This window comes from Carlito syrichta, unplaced genomic scaffold (genome assembly GCF_000164805.1).
Source record: "Carlito syrichta isolate Samal-C Ts95f unplaced genomic scaffold, Tarsius_syrichta-2.0.1 Scaffold130492, whole genome shotgun sequence".
NCBI lineage: Eukaryota > Metazoa > Chordata > Mammalia > Primates > Tarsiidae > Carlito > Carlito syrichta.
In genome coordinates, this window is record NW_007074588.1 from 115898 (window position 1) to 121571 (window position 5674).

Sequence of the window (5674 nt, forward strand, 5' to 3'; positions counted from 1 at the left end):
GAAAGGGAAGAAGTAAATTTAGATGCCAGTTGAGAAAATGAAAGTGAGGAGAGAAGTGCTGAGAAATAGCAGTAATCTGATAGGTATGAGTCCAGAAGAACTGCTCCGAGTGGTCTCTTCTCGCGGTCTTGACTCTCCGGTGCGGGTCCAACCCTTCCTCGGTTGGAGCCGGTCTCTGACAGTGTGGGTACAAAAATGTATTCAAAAAAAATAAAAATAAAAAAATAAAAAAATAAAAATATATATATATATATACACACACACACACATATATTTAAATATAAAAAAATAATGAGTAGATGTTAACTTTCATGCCAATGTAGCATTTGCATGGGTTTAATAAGAAGCAGCTCCCCTTTTGGCAAGGATGCAATTAGACAAATCAATTGCACAACCAAGGACTTACTGGAATTAGCATATCTGAGAATAAAGCTATTTAATCTGGCATGACAAGCCCAACATTATGGAATAAAGGCTGGTATATAGAACCTCGTATATAAAATTAGATCCTACAAACCCTCCCAGGAAACAAGACCTGTCCCCATATTGTGGCTTACAGGATCCCAGTTCTGGCTTAAAGGATCTTAAAGAAGCAGGAATTCACTCATAAATGTAGGCAGTGAAAGAGAATTCCAGACTGATAGAGTCCCATCCAAAAATAAAACTCAGGATTCCTTACATAATCTCCAGGCAGAAGCAAATGGTCTAGTTTTAGCAGGGCTCAGTGCTATATGGGTCTAGATTTATTAACCATGTACCAAGGGGGATGTGTGTTAATTAATACCTTTTGTTTTATCTGTGTGAATTTACTGCACCAACTGGGACTGATCCTACCCTATGGAAAGGCACAATTCAGAGACCACATGAAATAGCCACCACTGAATCTGGGCAATAAAATAAATGGTTTACAAACGTTGTGGTCATGGGGGTTGGTAATATATGCCATAAATTAAGCTCCAATTTGTTTTACACTTCCTGTAACACCTATGGGTCCTTCTGTATTTTATTGTTTTTTTGTTTTTGTTTTTTTTTCCGAGTTGGAGTCTCACTCTGTTGCCCAGACTGGAGTGCAGTGGCCGCTCCCGGTCACCGCAACCTCGACCTGCTGGGCTCTGGCGATCCTTCTGCCTCAGCCTTCCAAGTAGCCAGAACTACAGGCACACGCTACCATGCCTGTATAATTTTTGATTTATGTAGAGACGAGACCCGGGTGGATATCGAACCTTTGAGCTCAGGCAATCCACTCGCCTCGGCCTCCCAAAGTGCTGGGATTACAGACCGAGCCACCGAGCCTGGCCTGTATTTTAAGTAATAACAGTACAAACCAAAATTAGACCAGCCCTTTATTTCATCAATAATTACCTTTAGCAATATGATCACAGAGGCTCTGTGCAGGAAAATTATCCAACACTCGGAAAATAAGATTAAAAGATGATTTTCAACATCATACTGGAGAATTTTCTTTTTTTTAGATTAGAAAATATAGTTTATTTAGAAAGTAAATTACAGAGAGAGATTAATTCACCTCCCCAGGATAGGAGAGGGGGCCAAAGCTTAGGAAACATGGCAGCAACCATAGCTCAAAGAGCACATGGCCACATCAGAGACTTTTTTTTTGAGTCGGAGTCTCACTCTGTCACCCAAGCTGGAGTGCAGTGGCACGTTCATGGCCACCACAGCCTCAACTTGCTGGGCTCAGGCGATCCTTCTGCCTCAGCCTTCCAAGTTATTGAAACTATAGGCGTGTGCCACCACACCCAGCTAATTTTTTGATTTATTGTAGAGGCAAGGTCTTGCCATTTTGCCCAGGCTGGTCTCAAACCCCTGGGCTCAGGCAATTCTCTCGCCTCTGCCTCCCAAAGTGTTGGGATTACAGGCGTGATCCACCATGCCTGGCTAAAGTCTAGTAAAGCAATGTTCCATGCTGAAGAATTTTCTTTTTTTTTTTTTTTTTTTTTCTTTTGGCTTGGAGTCTCACTCAGTCATCCAGACTGGAGTGCAGTGGCCACTACCGGCCACTGCAGCCTCGACCTGCTGGGCTCCGGCGATCCTTTCGCCTCAGCCTTCCAAGTAGCTGGAACTACAGGCGCGCACTACCACGCTTGGCTTATTTTTGATTTATTGTAGAGATGAGGTCTCGCCAATTTGCCCAGGCAGATCTCGAACCCACGGGCTCAGGCAATCCACTCACCTCAGCCTCCCAAAGGCGTGGGATTACAGGCTGAGCCACCAAGCCCAGCTGCTGAAGAATTTTCTAGCAAACCTTTCTGGGAATGTGACTTTAAAAAAAAAAAAACTTTTCACAACTGATACAGGACCAGGTGCTTCATAACTCAGTTAAATTAAGGTAAACTATAGAATACTAATAAGATCCTTAAAATTTTTTCCTGTCTAGTAGGGACGATAACCCCATAGGTTAGAGTGGAATTGCCCCATAGGATATTAACTATTTCTGTATTTTACTTAGCAATCTTATTTTGCCATTATTTTCCCATTGACTTTATCAATCTCAGTTTCTGATGTCCCTTTTGAATTAGCTTGTCATCCTTCAGAAACCTTCATGAGTACGTTAAATAAAATTTGAAATGCACTCATGATCTATTTGCATGAGAACTATGCATTTAACAATTTGAGGCTGGGTGTAGTGGCTCACACCTGTACCAGAAATTTGGGAGGCGGAGGCAAGAGGATAGCCTGAGCCAAGGGGTTCAAGACCAGCCTGAGCAACATGGTGAGATTCGTCTCCACAATAAATAAAAAAAAATTATCCGGGTGTGGTAGCACATGCCTGTGGTTCCAGCTACCTAGAAGGCTGAGGCAGAAGGATTGCCTGAACCCAGCAGGTCGAGGTTGCAGTGGTCATAAGCAGCATGCCACTGCACTCCAGCCTGGGTGACAGAGTGAGACTCCAACTCAAAAAAAAAAAAAGAAAACAATTTGAGAATTATGCTTACAAAAGCCATCGAGGCGGATGAATTGACCTAGAAAAGAAAATAAAAAACAACCTCAGAGGGTCAAAGACAGAACCTGAAGCGTTCGCTGATGATTACCTATATCAGGTGGAGTTAGTAGATGGGGGGAGGGCAAGAAGATGGTGGACAAAGATCAGGAAGCCCAGGGGATGTGGAAGTACAGAGAGAGGTACCAGAGGCCAAGGGGAAATGGCCATGGAGAAGGAAGGTTTGTACACAGTCTACAGTCCCATAGCCATGTATCAAACTAGAACTACAAAAGTGGAAAGAGAATAATATCCCTACTCTCAAGCCCTACTGTCCCCAAATCTCCACGCCACTCATGCCTTTCATCATCCATCACCCCCTGAAAACCACTAGTATCTTCACCTGGTTCATCCTTTCTCTTGGAGAAGATATGAAGTTGCTCAAAGAATGGGGGAAACAGGAGGCAGAAACTTGCGAGGGGAGAGGAAGGATTGAAGATACTAAGATGGGGGAGGAGGCTGGAGATGGGGTTGGAATCAATGATAGGCTTGGAGCCAACGATGGGGTGAGGTTGGGAGTTGGGAGAAGAAATGGAGATTGGGTTGAGGATGGGATTGGAATGAGGTTGGGGTCGAAGGTTGGGCTAGACATGGGTTTAGGCTGGGCCTGGGATGGGATAGGTTGAAGCGTGGACCAATGTACCAAGGAGGAGCAGGACCACAGCCGTGGAGCTATACGTAGGGATCATGGTGGACCTGGACTTCTCAAGAGTCTTTGTCAGACTTGCATCCTTTTATATTAAGGTGAGATTTTGATATATTTAGTTACACCTTCACACTACAAAACCAGTGAATCTCCGGGCGTGGTGGCTCACACCTGTAATCCCAGCACTTTAGGAGGCCAAGGCGAGAGGACTGCCTGAGCCTACGAGTTTGAGACCAGTCTGGGAAACATGGCGAGACATCATCTCTTCAATAAATCAAAAAATTAGCTGGGCATTGGTGGTGCTACACCTGTAGCCCCAGCTACTCAGGAGGCTGAGGCAGAAGGATCACCTGAACCCAGCAGGTCAAGTCGGCCTGATTGCGCCACTGCACTCCAGCCTGGATGACAGAATAAAACTTTGACTCAAAAAAACAAAAACAGTGAGTCAATTGCCATAGTCACAACTCAGAAGCTCAAATTTCTCATGATCATACATGGCATTTTGCAGAAACAGAGCCCATAGGAAAGAATAAAGACAGCTTTCTTGACTAGACCAGAGTGTCCCCAACCTTGGGTGTAGTGAGTTAAATAATGATCTCCAAAAATTCATGTCCACCTGAAGCCTCAGAATTTGACTTTGTTTGGAAATAAGGTCGTTGAAGATTCTGGATTTAGGGTCAAAATCCAGTTATTGGTGTTCTTATAAGAGAAAGAAAACACAGATTTGGACATACATTTATTCAGGACGCCCTTATACTCTTAAAAAGAACTGAGGCCGGGCTCAGTGGCTCACGTCTGTAATCCCAGCACTTTGGGAGAACAAGGTGAGAGGATTGCCTGCGCCCAGGGGTTCAAGACCAGCCTGGGCAACTTAGCAAGACCTCATCTCTACAATAAATAAAAAAATTAAGCCGGGCTCAGTGGCTCAGCCTGTAATCCCGCGCCTTTGGGAGGCTGAGGTGAGTGGATTGCCTGAGCCCGCGGGTTCAAGACCCGCCTGGGCAACTTGGCGAGACCATCTCTACAATAAATCAAAAACTAGCCGGGCGTGGTAGCGCGCGCCTGTAGTTCTGGCTACTTGGAAGTCTGAGGCGGAAGGATCGCCGGAGCCCAGCAGGTCGAGGCTGCGGTGGCCGGGAGCGGCCACTGCACTCCAGTCTGGGCGACAGAGTGAGACTCCAACTCAAAAAAAAATTAGCCGGGCTTGGTGGTGTGAGCCTGTAGTTCCACCAACTTGGAAGGCTGAGGTAGAAGGATCACCTGAGCCCAGCAGGTCGAGGCTACGGTGGCCACGAGCAGTGTGCCACTGCACTCCAGCCTGGGCGACAAAGTGAGACTCCGACTCAAAAACTGAGAAAACTGAAAAATGTCTATTAATTTTTTCTAAATATAACAATGATGTACCCATAGAATGTTAACGTAAATAATATATTTCATGAAAACAAAACTATATCTTCCCCAAACACTGAGAGGAGTGACATTTTTCATTTTTGCAACAGATCTGGCTTGGTAGAAGACAGCTAGGTTCTCATAGCTGTTTCTGCATTCACTTTGTTATACAGAACAAGAGTGTGAAATAAAATCTTGATATTATCAGGAAAACACTTTGACCAGAGAAACCACCAGAAAGAGTCTTGAAGACCACTGGAGGTCCTCAGGCCACGCTTTGAGAAACACTGTTCCCACTAGTAATCTTTGGGAAATTGTGACATTTTCCATTCAGTCATCAGTCTGTTGGCTATCTCCGTGGGGTCTTTCATTAGACAAAACACCAAATTCAAATATACTTAAATGAATGTGTTCTGCTTTTTTTTGTTCTTGTTTTTCGAGTCAGGGTCTCAGAGATGAGATCTCACTGTGTTGCCTGGGCTTGTCTTGAAATCTTCAGCACAAGCAGTCCTCCTGCCTCAGCCTCCCAAACTGCTGGGATTATAGGCATGAGCCACTGCACCCAGTCGCTGTTCTGCTTTATGGATTATGTTTTTCAAGTGTGGATTTAAAAGTTCTTCTGATCTCAAAGGCAAAAAAGA